This window comes from Diabrotica undecimpunctata, chromosome 5, assembly GCF_040954645.1.
Source record: "Diabrotica undecimpunctata isolate CICGRU chromosome 5, icDiaUnde3, whole genome shotgun sequence".
In the NCBI taxonomy this organism is placed as follows: Eukaryota; Metazoa; Arthropoda; class Insecta; order Coleoptera; family Chrysomelidae; genus Diabrotica; species Diabrotica undecimpunctata.
In genome coordinates this window covers 139,918,462-139,935,636 of record NC_092807.1, presented here as the reverse complement: position 1 = coordinate 139,935,636, position 17,175 = coordinate 139,918,462, and the positions used below count along the sequence as shown (strand labels likewise).

Here is a 17,175-nt window from a genome sequence, read left to right as displayed (position 1 = left end):
AAATCGACGGCCGCTTCAAGCGTTGTTTCATTGATCAAAATATTTAATAATTGTCAGAGATTGTCATATTAAATTCTTTTGCTCTTATGTTAGATCTGTTGACCAGTCTTTGCAGACTATCTTCTTCTTGGGCTATCAATATTGCGTCATCTGCGTAACAGAGTATTTTTATTTCTGTGTTTCCCATTCTGTATCCTCTTCCTTTGTTAAAACGTTTGATGATATCATCTATGATTAAATTGAAGATCATCCTTGTCTTATTCCTCTACCTATTTCTATAAGTTGTGTAAGATGTCCATTTATTCTGACTTCCATTTTGTTGTTTTGGTAGATGTTTTCGATACTTTTTATAAAATTTATTGGAACTTCTCTATTATAGAGAAGATGGATTGCATCTTTGAGTCTTACTCTGTCAAACGCTTTCTTTAGGTCAATCAGACACAGAAATGTTGGTCTATTATAATCAGTAATGTACTCAGAGTGATTTCTCAGTAATTTGCTTTATCACGAATATTGCATTTGTGCACGATCTTCCGCTACGAAAACCCTATTGTTCTTGGACTAAGCTTACCTATCCTCTGATCTATTAGTACAGTAGACTCGCGATTATCCGAGCCTAGGTTATCCGAACCCCTTGGTTAACCGAGGCAAAAGTCGTAACTGGTGAGTCAAAATTGCGAACAGTTATGCGCTGTTAGTTCAAGCCGAAATTTTCATCTGCCAAGTTGGTCATCTCCTTATTTCTAGAAATTTCTGTGTCGCGTTTTGCCTACAATTATTGTTCCTATGTTAATCAGTGTAAGTTGAATAAGGGTGAATCAATAAAGAAGGTTGCTTCAGATTTAGGTATTGGTGAGGTAACTGTTAGAGTTTGGAAGGGTAAACGGAATGAAATCGAACAGCGGGTCAACCGAAGTGTGAGTGGTGGAAGTGGACTGGCGCGGAAGATCATGAACAAATTTTTGAGGCGTTGTTCTTGTGGTTTTCACAAATGAGAAGATTGGGCAGCCCGATTAGTAGTCCAATACTCTAGGCAAAAGCTATTGAATTTTACACAAGAAGTTTATGAATGGAGGAGAAAACTGTTGTGCTAGTGAGGGATGGATTGACACCTGGAAGAAGAAATATGGTATCTGACAATTAAATCTTTGCGGCAAAACCTTTGGCTGACTCAATTGAAATTGGAACATTTTAATAAAAATAACAAGACATTATCCTTAAAGATGGACTAACTTCAGACCAAATATTTAACTTAATTTTAAAATGCTTCCTTGGAAAACACTAGCTGCTAAAATAAAGAAACTACATCAGGTTACAAGAAAAGCAAACAGAGAGTCACAATCATTATTCATGTTTCTGATTCATTAAATTTAATATCTCTTTTAATAGGACAATCCAAAAATCCAATGGCAAGAAGCTGTGTTTCTTTCACCCAATATGACGTCTTTCATCCAACTCCTATACCAAGGCATTATAGAAGCAATGAATAGCAATGATCGGCTGAGGCTTCTTCAGGTATGCTAAACAGGCTGGATGAAGGGCTGAATTTAATTGACGCATATAAGAAGATCACGGCTATTAAAGATGTTTGCTATTGGATTGCATCTGCATTGGACGATGTAAAAGTGTCTAATATTCAAAAATCATGAAACAAATTATTTCAGAAAGAAAACAAAACACTGAACCTTCAAAAAAACTGATGACTGTGAAGTTGATACTACAGCTAACCTAGCCAATCGGAAACAAAGACGTCATCGATTGGATGAATGAAGATGAAGAAATGAAACTGACAGTTGATGGAATTGCCGATCTAGTTCTAAACATCAACCCTAAAAAAGAAGAAGATACATATGAAATAACTCAAAATATTTCTCATTCCGATGGGTTTAAAGCCCTTGAAGCATTCCTTGCATACAACGAACAGCAAGAGGAATCGACGCCAGTAGATGTACTTTATTTTCAACGTTGGCGCAACATCGCTGCTTTAAAAAGAAGAATGAAGCAACGACTTTTTTAAACAGTGATATTGATAAGGTAAATGTTTTTATCTTCATTAAAATAACCACAGTTATTGTTATTTACGTGTTTTTCTATCAGCACAACCACTCTCGGTGTTTTTTCCGTATCCGACGTTGTGACGGTCCCATAAACCTCGGATATTCGCAAGTCTACTGTACTTGTAAAATTTTAGTTGTAAGTTTTAATTTAACAAGTTTATATCTCTGTAATTTTCTTGATATTTTTTATCTCCTTTTTTAAATAGTAGAATTATTTCTGGAAAAGAAAATGCGAAGGCATGGGAGTACCGGTACGGAACGAATACCTATATACGTTAAGCTTTGCAGACGATCAAGTAGTGATTGCACAAGACCAAGACGACCTTAGCTACATGATGAAGAAACTACAAGAAGAATATACCAAGGCTGGCCTAGATATTAACCTCGCGAAAACAGAGTACCTATCTACAAGTGAAGAAGACATAGAAGATCAACAGATTGATGACAACGTAACAATCAAAGGAAAGGATAAATTAAAATACTTGGGGTTTATAATCACGAAAAAGGCAACAACAGAGGAAGAAATTACACAAAGATTAGAACAAACAAGAACAGCAATCCGACAACTTAACTCAGTATGGTGGGATAGACACCTAAATATGAAGACAAAAACACAGATTTATAAAACATTAGTCCAAAGTATTATGACATATGCGGCTGAATATATATATATATATATATATATATATATATATATATATATATATATATATATATATATATATATAATTATTTCGCTCGTTCTCCATTCTTATGGTATTTTATTATGTATTATAATTTTATTAATTAATATTGGTAATTGTTCTGTCATTGCTGCTCCACAATATTTCAGTAATTCGTTTGGTATCCCGTCTTTACCTGCTGCTTTTCTGTTTTTCAGCTTATCAAGTATTTTACGAACTTCCTGTACATTTATATAAGTTCTTTATTTGTGGTAATTTCTGGTGTTTTCGGTTCTAGCGTCGTTTGTTCTTCCTCTGCATAGAGTTTTTTTAGGTAGTCAATCCACGTATCTTTTTCTAGTGTTTTGGTTCTATTAGTTCCTTTACCTCAATTCTTTGAGCTCTTATATAGCGTCATATTTCCTTTTGTAGACCGTAAAAATCATGTTCCATTTCTTTCGAAAAGCGTTCCCAGTGATCATTTTTAATTTTTTTAAAAGTGCATGAGTTTCGTTTTTAATGGTCTTGTAATTATGATATGAATCTTGTGTTTTGGTTGACAGGTATTTCAGGTAAGCTTTTTTCTTTTCTTTACATTTTTACTTCACGTCTGTACAAAACCATGGAGTTCTTTGCCTTGGAAACGATTTATTTTTATTTATATTTCTTTCACCAAGAATTTCCTTGGCCGAGGCTAAGATATTAGACTTAAAAAAAAGTATTACTTAAAAGTAATATATTTATAAAACTAGTAGAATAAATACAATTATCAATCGCCGATAAAAACACACAAAAACGTGTCTTTATCTAAAATTATTTAAAATTGTTAAATATTTTAAAACACAACTAAGCTAGTTGTAGGTATTGTACATGTTATTGTATTCTATGCATTTAAAATGTATAAAAAAATCTGTACAACCTGATTTTAAACACCTGACAAAGCATTTAAAAGATCCACAAAAAAACCCTTAAAAACACGATAAGTTGCCACCTCTAAGCAAAAAAAAAACGTTTTCAAGCAGACTTCATTCGATTATTCGTTAGAACTTTTCATACGACACAAACTCACTTCAACGAAAAAACAACCCCTCGTCTAGCTTTCTCCCCTAAGGTAATAAATAACTATACAGCGAAGCTCACCCCAAGTTTTTTACTTGAAATCAGCATTTTTGCTTCCCCTAAACGCATAAAAATAAACGCGGCGCGGGGCACGCTTTACGGCACGCCTCTCTTTCTATTTTTATTTCTTTTTATTTTACGGCAATGGCGCGTACTTTTGGTCTAAAATTTGGAAACAAAAATCTATTGAAATATTTATATTTGCCGCCACGATGCATTAGCTACTATATTTTAAGGGAGTAAACCACAATAAAATAATTAAAAATATTTTTTATTTGGTAAATAATTTTCACTTTCTTTTTTTTTTCTTCGTATATCTCAGTCGTCAGAGACGAAAATGCGACAACCTCTAAAAATCATACAAACTAGCTGAATTTCGCTGAGAATGTCAATTTTGAGACCTCAAAAAACAAAAGAGATTGCCACTCCTAACCCCGGCCTTCCCTCTAAAACTCACCCTCGTAGGGTAGGGGAAACGGAAAACATCGATTTACCAAGAATCTGTACACCGTAGAAAAAAATGTTTCAAATAAAAAATGTAGCTGAGATAATTTTAAACAAAAATGTTAATTAGTACTTTTTCTGTAGAATGAACCTTTCTCCCAGAAACAACGATTTTAGAGACCGGCGATTTTGAATCTCAATTACTTACGCGCGCAAAATCAATTTTGTTAATAAAATTTGTATGAACTGGTTTTGAACCGAATTTGAACGTGAAGAGTGCAGCTTTCGTATGCAATTTTTGCATTTTGCTGCAAATGATGTCAGTTTCTATAAAGTTGTTAAGTAAATAAATTTTGTGCGATTTTTGCCATTTTGCGATTTTCATGAGATTAATAAAATTTATCACTTTTCACTTTATATTTTTAGGGCTTAATTTTCAAAACCTAGAACATGAAATTTCGATTTTTAAAATTTCGAAATTTGCCTAAAAAACGCTGAATTTAAACTTTCACATTACAAACGATTTAAAACGTTTAAAACCCTTTTTTTTCGGATGCACCAGTACGTTTTTCGAAACTATATAACTTCGGCTACAAATTTGACCTAATGCCGTCTTCGTTGAAGTATTTCCCGCAACGTAAAATTGTTTGTAATGTGAAAGTTATCCCGAAATGTAATATGACACACTCACTCACATTCACATACGCATAAAACATGACACATTGTTTAATCGGTAAATCACCAGATAGTCGTGCCATAGCTTATTCATCATCAGGAGATGCATGATATGAGAGGGAAAGTATTGCACATGCAATGCCACGAAGAACTAGCGAACCTTAAACTGACAATGTTGAAAAAAGAGAACAAAAAGGACTCAAAAATGATTTATTCTTCTCTCTAAGAGTCAATGACTCCAATCAGCTTCGATTGGGTTCGATGTCGCCTTAATACAAGAGCCCTGATTATACCAGGGTCAAATAAAAGGTCCATCGGGTATTGGTGGAGAGCTTACCTAAGGTGGATCAAAAGAAATTACCCGATGTTCTTTTGCTGTAATTTTTTTATTGGTAACCTTAATGATTTATTTAAACCAATAGGAAATGACCATACGGACCCATTTTATGGCATTTTCCATAACTATTGCCAGAACTTAGGGCGACAGGCTCTCGGATTCCTGGCGAATATTCTTCTTAAGTGCTTTAACAGTCTGAGGCTTATTAACGTAAAAATGCCACTGCAAAAAATCCCATAAAAGAAGTATGGAATGGTTAAATCGGGTGATCTCGCTGGCTAGGCCAAATGAACAAAACGAGAGATGAAGCGACCCGGAAATGCTCCCTTCAGATTATCAGTTGTGGATCGAGCAGTGTACGCCGTTGCACCATCCTGTTGGAACCACATGTTCTCCAGTCTCAATTAAGGAAGATTTGATTCCGAAAATTCGATAATCATAGCTCTGTAGCGCGCGCCGTCCACAGTGATCATTTGGTCTGCGGCGTTTGGCCAGAAACTATAATTTTAAATATTCACGTAGCCGCTAAGATTGAAATGAGTGTCATCTCTTATGATAATTTACGATGAAAAATCGTTCTCCTCATCGTTGAGATTCGGGATGGATTCTACCTATCGAGCGTAGCGTTTGGTTTAATAGCTAACAGCTGAAGCATTGACTGCACTTTGTAAGGAAACATCTTCAAATATTTTACCAAAATTCTGCGTAGGGACCGCCGGGTTATATCCAATTTCGTGGCACGTCGTCTTGTCGATGTTCTAGGTCCTCTTTGACATCTTGGACAAGAGCACGGATATTCTCAGTAGAACGGTTACTCCGGAGCCAGCCAGCCTTGGGAGCATCTCGTATTGTACCAGTCTCATCAAAACGAGTGGCTAAGTACCGCAGTATTTACTCAGTTGGTGTCGGACGACCAGGAAATCTGCAACGAAATTCACGCTGCGTTAACACAACCGACGCATTGTTGCTCCAAGAAAATTAAAACAATTATTCCCGTTCTTGCGGAGTAAACCGATTCATGGCTTGTCGATTTGTATTATGCGTTTGTTTACTTCACAAATGACAAAACCGAATTGATATTTGAAGTCATTTGCAAAAGTCATAGCGTTTTCCAATATAATGATTACTTTTGCTTCACCTGTATATAGGATAATGCACCCAGATATTGGCACTTTAAGGAAATGTCCCGAGAAAAATATTTCCGAGTTCCACAAGAAAAGAATCACAATTTTGGGAACTTTTATTTTGGGCTGTGTGATCTGTTGATGTTATGTTGATGATGATGTTATCCTTAGGAAGCCGCATTGGAATTATGTACATCCCCTCGTAGCTTAGATTACTTAAACTTGAAGAACTCCGCTGGGTTGATATAATAGATTTTTGGTCATCGGAGCTTCGATTTCCGTCAAAAATGCTGTTAAGTTACTGACGTGTTTTGGTTTTTCTGGCCTCTTTGTTACTTTGGTCATTTTGTTCATTTCACGCTTTTTGCTATTTTCTTCTTTCTCCTCTCTTTCTATGTAGCCATGTAGCTTAGCTTCTTTCTTTTCTTCATTACTGTTTTTCCATCCACTAGATGTTATCACGTATGGCATTTTTTCCATTGTAGGCTGAAACTTTCGCTCTGGTGTCAGTTGCCATAGCAAAGTGTCGCGAAACCCGTGATCAACAGCTTCCACGATAGAATCACAATTATTTGGCGTGTCACATTGAATATATGGCACTTTCTTTCTTGACTTTTTTTGCCTCCTACATACTGTAGTTCTTGATCAATATTTTGTTGATTTTCTATGTTTTGTTGAAATTCTAAGTTTTCTAAAATCATACTAAAATGGTTGTCTTCGGAATTTGGTTTCTTTATAGTGTGGCTTATGATTTCAGATTGCTTTTGGATAAGTACACTATCCCCGAAAGCTATTTCTATATCTTCAAAGCTTTTTTGGGTGAAATACGGTACAGGCAGATTACACTTTTCAAAACGCCTGTCTTCATTTTGATGTGACTCACACTCTTCACTATCAAACAGCACAATAACAAGGGAACCATCTGCACTAGAACTGCATGATTCAGCAGCTTCCAATTTCGTAAATCTTAAAAATATTTTTAGAAGCACCTGGAAATCTACACTTTCATCACCTTTTGTCCAGTTTTCAGTGTACTGTCTAAGTTGGTTTAATTTTTATTGTCCAACAATGGAAATAAAGCCATCATATGTCATTTCTCAACTGTCCTTTCCATTCCCATTTCCAACAACTATATCTGGTCCTGTTGTCTTCTTTCCAATACATTTTGAAAAGTTAATGGTTTCGATATTACAAGGATACGATCCGCAAGCTTTAAATCCATTACAAATTGAAGAACTCTGTAGTTACCTTAAGGAATCTTCTAATATTGGTGCAAAATAAGTTTTGGTCAATCCAATAAAGAGATTATTTCTTCGCCATTTCAGAACTGAATGTTTCCAGGCATTTTTCAGAGATTTAAATTAGCTAACATCTGCTGATTAAATGATTCGGGTAGCATTTCGATATAATGCAACAAGTATTATTTGAAACCTCGTACAAAGGGTACTTAGTTCATAGCTCATGTGAGTTTTGTGACCATCCACAAAAAGAATGACCGGAAACTGTATTTCGTTTTTTCAAAGATGGGGATGAAGTATATTTGAAATATAGTCTACAAATAATTCAGATTTCATCCAGCCATTGTCGCTTGTTCCTATTTCTCACGCATCAGGAACACTTTTACCAACAACAGCAGGAAGCCTGTTATAGGGGTAAATGATCATCGGAGGAGTTACTGAGTCAGCATCTGAGAAGGTGAAGGTCAGCATCTCAAGGTCAAGTTTGGATGACGCTTAAAGAAGGCTGTATACAAGTGTCTTCCATGTTGCTTGTCCTTGAATGGAGTCTTGCGTGGATCGGCGTCCAAGAAAGTTTTCACTGAAGACTGAGTGTCCTCCCTTCTTCTGGGGAAACCTTTCCTGTGGCAGCCAATAATCCTCTCCTCCAACACATCTTCCTCATGTTTTGTTAAGTACGTTGCAGGCCCGAGGCCAATTTTTTTGAATTTGCCACTCAGTATATGTTGAAGGGTTTGTCTGGGAATTCCATATTTCCTTGCTGCCAGTTTCTTGGGCATTCCATTTCCAATGGCTGTTAATGCACTCTGGAGGACTTCCTCGGTATATATTTTCTGATATTTAGTATCTCTTTTGAGTTTTGGCATTGTAAACAATCTGAAAAAAAAACAGTAGAATGTTCACTTTACAAAAAAAATATTTTTTTTTTCATATCTATGTTATGTAATCATTCTAAAAGTTTAATAATTAATAATGGAAAAGTCAATTAGTATTGCTGATGCCGATAACTACATCTTACCAGTAATTCCGGAGTTTCAGTTATTGGCATAAGTGCCAGTAATTGTTCGGGGCACTTCCCCAACAACTAGTAACCAGCACTCTTTCATTTTTAATACTCACTTAAAAATACGCAAAAATAAACGCAAAATTTCAGTAAAATAGTATTCTTAAAAGTGGCATTACTGAATACTGCACTTATAGTGTACAGCGGCTAATAAAAGCAAATCACAAGCCTACTGCATTCAAAATTGTTGAGAAACTTGCCTTGTACGATGGTGTCAATAATCGCAAGCCAACGTCTGCAGCCATATGCAAATAAAAAACCAATATCTACATTACCCACAAACAAGAATGCGCTATCTATCAAATAACGTACTGATTAGTTTTTACGGATTCCTCCTTTTCTTATAAAACAGCAAAAATATTCGAACTGCCAATAACTGGGCCCGCGCCGACTACTAGAGCACTTACCCTATAATTGCAGAAGAATCGTACTATAATGATTATTACAAGGATGTATGATAAGCTAATTAGCTGTACTACGACCAGTGTAGAACAATAGATTTCCAGAAATGAAAAAAAAGCAAACCAATCAATGAAAAATTTTGATAGACACACGACTGATCGTTCATTATGTTATCAATACATTAAATAATATCATGTGAAGTCAAAAATACAGCGTCATGCCCTCATATGAGAAAAATTGGTACTGCATATACTATATACAGTATACTCGTTAAAGCAGAAGTATAAAATTTCAAAATAGTAATGTTTCTTTATTCTATCCATGGATAAATATAATAATTATAGAATTGTTTCATTGCGAATGTAATTATCAAAATATTCGAAACAAAAGGCAATCTGTTCCCAGAGGAGCAATGTTCAGTATGAACTGTATCTGTCTTTCTGACCATTTATCTATTCTCCACCCCCAGTTTCACACCCTCAACTCTAAATCGTTTATTTTCCGTATTTACAACAAAACTCCACTTGGCCATATTTCTTATTTCACTACAATATATCATTAAATAGGGTGTATATCTTCCATTGTAGGGGTAAAAACGTAATTTTTGCAATAAGAAAATACTCGTGGAGTATGACTCATATTGACCACTGGTCAGTACGTGTAAAGAGGGGTGGCTAAAATATTACCCACGGCCATTGAAATTACTGAGGATAAGCTTATGAAGTTCTATTGTCCTGGCAGAACTATTTATCAAAGGGTATGGGTGGACCGAATTCATTAGCTCTGCCCCAGTCGTCAAAAATACTCATTTATTGTTGTCATGCATTATTTATTCTTGCTATATTAATCTGTAAGTTATATTTTAATGTATTAAAAATTAAAAAAAACTATCTGCACTCATCTTACAATCTTTTGTTATTTTTTTTAATGTACTCACTGCTATAAAAACACATCCAAAAATTATTCCTAAATATTTTATTGTATTTTTTGTCCTAAATTGTATATTTAATATTTTTTGGTTTACTGTACTTTTTCTGAAAGTTTATTTATAACACTACGATTGCTATATTTTGTTATATAGTTTTATATAGTTGAAAAAAAATTAATATACTCCACTTTCTAGTTGATTTTCAAAGCTTTAAAGTAGTGTATATTAAATAGGTAAATAGAAATAAGAAGAAAACTTACTCAATCAAGTTATTCTACCACCAACGAGCGGTTTCGCATACTATAATTTGGTATGCATCTTCGGGTCAACGGTACATCGTAAACTAAATGCTAAAATATAATAAGCCGTATTAGGGTGCTGTCTGGTACAAAATATATAGCAATTATGCCAATATTACATTTGTGTGATTTATTAAATAAGAATTTAAATTAATTAAATGAAAAATTAAGTGAAAAATGATTTAGTAAAAATTAAAATTAAACAATTATTACTTAAATGCGGATACAAGGATTATTATTAAATGTTTGAGAAAACATGGTTTAAAAATATGTTATAGTAAACTGGTCACAGATGATACTCGGTTTTAATACGAATATTTAACGAATAAAGGGATAGTTCTTGAGGGGAATAGATATTAACAACTAGGCTAGGAATGTAGGTATTATGTTAATTGTTTGTTGAAAATTAAATGTGATGTTATATTATTTAAAAGTTTAAAAATTTTGGTCTGTATTTGGGCAGAAAGAGATTATTGTGATGTCATAAAATTTCAAGTTTATTGGGATAGTTGGGCTTTTGTAACCACCTAAATTGTATATTTTTTGTGTTTAGAGAGAATCCATTTTCTTAACTGAGTTCTACCACCCTGCCAACCACTTGGTAAATAAAATAAAAAAAATAAATTTTCAAGACATTCTGCTATTAGAATAGTTTAGTTTGCGAACTGTATATTATTGATCTACATTTGATGGACCATTTACTTTTATTCCCGTACCTAGTTCCTCTAGTGCTTTCTAGATTATTTCCTCTGAATATACCTTGAACAGAGTAAGCGACTGAATACTGACATGTCTGGCACCCCTCAATCTGTATTTCTTCTGAAAAAAAGTTGTTCTCCTTTTTCACAGCTATCCGATTAGTAGAGAGAGCTAATTATGCTGATGTCTCTGATGTCTATTTTTTTCTTCTCAAGTAATTTGATAAATCGGTTATGTCTGATAGTTCAGTCGTTAAATATTTGACTTCTAAAAATCATACGAACAAGCTGAATTTTGCTAAAAATGTAAATTTTAACACCCCAAAAAGGATACAAAAGAGTTTACCACTTCTAACCCGGGCTTCCCCTTAAACCCCTAAACGGACAACATACTTGTGTAATTGCAAAAAAAAGTTTTAAATATTTTAAATCGTTTGTAATGTGTAAGTTTAAATTCAGCGTTTTTTAAGCATATTTCAAATACTTTGTATTTGTTGCCAAAACTCAAAATATAAATTTCATATTATAAGTTTTAAAGATTAACGTCTTGATGAATGTTTATTGATCTTATGAGAATCGTAAAAAATGACAAAAGTCGCGCAACGTTCATTAATTTAACAGCTTTATAGAAACTGAGTTCATTTTCGGCCAAATACAAAAATTGCATACGAAAGCTGCACTCTTCACCTTTAAAACTCATTTTGATTTTTGACGATAGGACACTGTAATCAAAAGATATCGAATTTTTGCCGTCAAGTTGATACAAATTTTATTTAAAAAATTCGACAGGTTAGAGATTTTTTTAATGCCAATTTTCCAAATCGATAGATTGGACATAGAGAATTCATAGAGTGGCCTGCCCGTTCTGCTGACCTTAACCAGTTAGATTTTTTGATTGGAGTTATCTAAAATCACGTATTTACATTAGGTGATTATTATGATTGTAGGAGTTGCACAAAGTATTATTGATTAATGTGAACTAATACGTGGAGAAACCTTGGAAAGAGTGACTCACGAATTTCTAATAGGCTTGCACATTGTTAGGAGGTGAACAGTGAGTATTTTGAACATTTAAACTGATTTTTTAAGTTATTATTTTTAGTGGCCTTAGTAAATATTAGCAATTATTATTTATACGTGCATTATTTTACTAATAATGATCACCTGGATAGTACGCGTCGGTTAAATTCAGTCCTCCCACAAAGTCTTCCCTGATGAAACTTAAAAGTTGAAACGTCTGGGATAATGGTGAAAGACTCGAATGGAATCGAAATGCAACCATTTATATTTATTGTGTAAAGTGATTTACTTCTGGTTTTATCAAAGTTTTCTACCAAACTTTGTATGTGCGATGTATATGTATATCAAAGTTCAGGGTATTTCCGGTATAACTGGAAGTAGAGTAGTAACAAAAAATGGCATAAGATTATGTGTTGGTATGATTATATGTTATATGTTATTGTACTTGCATGCAAAATTTCATGAATATCTTCGTTTTCCGTTTTCGTTTCAAAGATATTTACTTGATTCCATACTTTATGGACACAGTTCAATGAAACTCCCGACCACACCACAGTTAAGTAACTAATCTGGCTATCTAACAATCACGTATATCAAAAGCTTTCAGCATAATCAATAGTTTGTTGCCTCTGTGTTTGATATCGAGAGTGCAGTTTGATTCCCTTAACAAATCCGCAATTCTAAACAATCTAAAAAGCATAATAAGCATGGAAATTGATTATCATTTATAGAATTGCTCCGTACTGACTGATTTTTTAAAGTGTCATGTACGGGTAATTTTCCAAATCTTTAAAAATCATAAGTATTTTTCCTCATGGTTTATGATTTTTAAAGACAAAAGACTTAAGATTATTCTAAAGATTAGTTAATTTCATGTAATCAAATGAATCTAATGAAGTCCTCTAGCTTAAAATGTGTAATAAGATGTTTGCATTATCAATATGAAGGAGGCATATAAGAGAAGAAGATCTGTTTTGTATTGCCGACTAACAAAACAAAATAAAAAATAATTTGTTTAATTTATATTTTGAGAACGATTTCCGAAGTGCAAATCGAAACGTCAAATTAAACTTATTTTCAAGTAAAATTGTGGTTAATAATATAGTTAGTGTGGATAATTAAACAAAACTAGGTTAGGTTAGGTTTAAAAATAATAAATTTTAACAAACCAGAAAATTCCGCTTTTTAAAAAACCATCAGAATTACTTAGCTATTGATAATGACTAAGGCCCATATTTATAGTCGGTACTCAAGTATCGGTCGATGCTTGAGGTCGACCTTGAGTCGTTTTTGTGTTTTATAAACGAATCTCAAGTACGAAATCGGGCTTGAGTACACAAAAATGACAGCTCGTGCTCAAGCATCGGATCGACCTGCCTTGAGCACGGGATCCTAACCTAACTTGTTTGTTTATTTTTATATTTTTTTCAATTCGCTTCCAATACAATATTTTTTTTTTGTTTTTTGCGATGATTTATGGATATTGTTGTTCAACATCCAGGATAAAGTCATGGCAGCTTAATATTTGATCAAAGTTGATAAGAGTTAAAATGGAAACAGGACAAATTCCAGTATTATTAATAGGTGAATTATTATGAATAGTGAATATGCATGCAGCACAGGCACTATCTACTTACTCCAGTATTAAAGCAAGGTATTTATTGATAATAGGCTAAACAAAAAAATAGGTTATTTGATAGAGATATATTTTTAGCTAATGATCAACAAAATAGATATAATAGTGCACACATGTAAGAAATGTTACCAAAAGGCTATTTAGAACCTGGAAAATATGGTTTCCCTGTCTGCAATGAGGCCTACAAATGAAATTAAATACATATCTTGCAATAATAAGTGCTACAGTAGTACTCTGCAATATATCTTTACAGGAAAATATTGATAGTGATGATGATTTTCTAGAAAATACTGATGTGCCAGTAAATAGAAATGTTAATGATGTGGAACAAGGTTTAAATTTTAGGAGACTTTTATTCAACAATGTTATGCATGAGAATGTGAATATATTATTGAATACTTATATTATGTTAAATGTAATTCTTTTTTATTTTATTTGTCAAAATGTATTTTTTATATGTAATTTAAAATAAATGAGAGTTATACTATACTCAAGTATATCTTTTAAGCAAGTATATCTTTATTGATTTCAAGTTGTCTCCCTCCTTTTAAATAAGTGTTTATTCCTTTCATAAAACCTTTCCTTATCAAATTTAAAATTAATTACACATTTAAAATATTAATATTCTTTATTTAAAAATATATTTATAAACCTTCACGATAAGTAAATTTGAAAGTAACAATTTATAAAACTAAAAAATGGAATATCATGCTTGTTAAATATAAAATAATATAATAATCGCTTTACAACCACCATAGTATACATTAAATAAAATGACCAAAAAATATACACACAACTAGTATTTACATTTAGAATTTTTAACAGTTTTCAATATAATACATACATTAAGTACAAAATAAGAATAGTTATATATAAATGATTGTTTTAAAAATCCATAACTATGGATTACTATCAACCTTTGGAATAATTCAAACCTTTTTTTGGCAAATGTTTTTTATTTGCTATTATAATAGCCATTACTTCATTGGTACCTAGTAGTGTTTATTATTATTACATATTGCCATAAGTACATTTAAGATTACTTACCATTTGAAGAACATTGACATTCTCTAGGAACAACAGGTGTCATATTACAAGTATTACTTGAAATTATTATTAAATGTACAGGTAAGATTTATCAAAATTATCATACATAACAACTCTTTATTTTGAACTGGAAAAGCAATGGAGGAAGTCAGATACTTCTGATGTTACTGTAATTACACTAACATGTCCTCCTAGCTGGTGGGCATCCTTTTGTCCTGCAATTATACTAAGTGTGAGTATATAGTAAATTTACCTCTTCCAAATACTGTGCTGTCCCAGGGACAGTCGATGCTTACATATCTATATGTCGGGAACAGCAACTTTCACAAACTCCAGCATTACATCAGGCTTTGGTTTTTTCAAAGGGTCATCACCTGTAGCCAGCATGCTGTTGTTTCTCTGCATTTTCTACGACAAAAACTTTGCTTAAATAATTAAAAGTATTTTACCTCTGTTTCAATTTGTTTTACATTTTTCGTAGCTGTTCTGAAGTCCTTAATATATCTGCCTCAGGCTGGCAGTTATATAATAGGCTGTATTTGTACTCACAACCCTTATTTTTTCATTAAGGAAGCACCGTCGATCCTTTTATTCTCTACAGTATTATTTTCTTTACCAGCTGGATTATAAACACCTTTCCTTTTGTTGAATAAACTGCATATTTAGTACAATTTCCGCTCATCTAAAAATGCACATAACTGAAATTTATTCCCTCGAATGCATATTTTTTATAATATATTACATATCTTAAAATAATTTATTAAAAATTAATTTTTTTTAATACACAACATGCCTCTTCTTCAATAAAGTTAAATTTGGCGCTAAAAATCGTTTAGTGACAATGATAATAATTGACAGAATCTTCTTTTTGTTGGATGTTACCAATCAAATTTACTTAAAATCCCTAATTTTCGTGCTTGAGATCAATCTTGTACGAGAATACCCGAAGTATCGTTTATAGAACACAACAAATACTTGAGCATGACTTTGACGTAAGTTCGACTTGGCGGAGCACGTGCTCAAGCACGAGCTTGAGTACCGACTATAAATACGGGGCTAAGAAACAAATTTGAGATTTTTATAGGGTGTTAAAAAAATTAACGATAAATTCTATGTCTAATATATGTATTTACCCAATATCTAATAAACCAATAATCAACAAATTAATATCATTATCTATACAGACGTTGTTGAGGTAAATCTAAACTTATCCAAAGTGCTAAATTGTGTCTATCGGATGCTAAGAATATTGCAGACCCGCTACATTTGTCAATCATCCTCAAAATTCTATGACTATCTTAACGGCTTTATTTACTTTGTTACATAATCTTAAAAAGCAGTAACTCTGGCCCATTAGTTCCTAAACATTATAAACTACCAACAAAACGTGTGCTTTCGAAAGAATCGCTAAAAATTCGACACGTATCCTTGGACCTTTTCGCCCCTTCCGAATATTTCAGGACCGGCTTTGGGCAAATATTCACATTCGCCATACGAATAAGTAAATTTCTTAGGATGGTGAGAAACACCGGCCTGTCCGTTATTGTCTGTTAAAATCAACAACAGAACAATAACATTTATTGTATTTTTTAAGATACTAATAAGATTTGCTCACTATCCAAACATGATAAGTAATAAACCTTCATAATTTTTAAAACTCAGATACAGTGGCGGATCTAGACATTTGCCGTGGCGGGAACTTCTAACTTTCCCGAGTGGAAACTAAAACGTCAAACGTTACTTAAAAATTTCATTTTCATTATAATCAATTGTGGCCTAAACCCCATACAAACATAACATTTACTATGAAAATATTTTGATTTATTGTGATGTCAGTAAGGGTGGCCGCACACAGAAAGAGCAAAACTGTTTTAGTCAAAAACGTTTTTGACTAAACGAGTCTGATGCTGATGTTTCCATATAAATGAAATGAGCTGACGCACACTGATTAGTCGTGTGTCTAAAGCATGTTTAGGCTCATTTAGTTTCAGTCAGTCTGTTTGATGTTGATTACCGTATCGTCGTTTTGTGTCGAAACATTTTAATGTACGCAGGCGCAACGTGTTTTTGGAATTCCCTTCTTGAAACCGCTCGAGTAGTCAACAAGAAGCACATGTGGAAACAGCGATATTTTGCTTGTTTATATTGTGTGTATCATGGAAGTGGACGCAGAAAAATTAATTGTACTGATTGAGACCAGATTCTTTTCTCATTTATAGGATGCACCCAAAATTGTCTTTTATTTTGCGTTTTTTTTGTCCTGTAGAAGGAACCACTGCCAGAAAACTAGTGCAATTTCGTCTTTATCTGTCGACATCTTCAATAAAACTGATTGTAGTATGGTTTGTGCAAACATTTTGTTTCTCTTGAAAACAAAATTTTTTCTCTTGAAAACAAAAACGTTTTCGTTTCAAACAAAAACGTTT

At 33.1% G+C, this 17,175-nt stretch overlaps 2 long non-coding RNA genes across 2 annotated transcripts; one reads left to right on the top strand and one right to left on the bottom strand.

Moving 5' to 3' along the window:
* The first annotated feature begins 13,295 nt into the window (after window positions 1-13,295).
* Window positions 13,296-14,214, top strand: LOC140440808 (uncharacterized). Its single transcript, XR_011950938.1, has 2 exons — window positions 13,296-13,720; window positions 13,781-14,214. It is a non-coding gene; the product is annotated as an uncharacterized lncRNA (long non-coding RNA).
* Window positions 14,215-14,320: 106 nt separating this feature from the next.
* Window positions 14,321-15,796, bottom strand: LOC140440807 (uncharacterized). Its single transcript, XR_011950937.1, has 3 exons — window positions 15,220-15,796; window positions 15,046-15,157; window positions 14,321-14,964 (listed from the first exon to the last, which is right to left on the bottom strand). It is a non-coding gene; the product is annotated as an uncharacterized lncRNA (long non-coding RNA).
* Window positions 15,797-17,175: the final 1,379 nt, after the last annotated feature.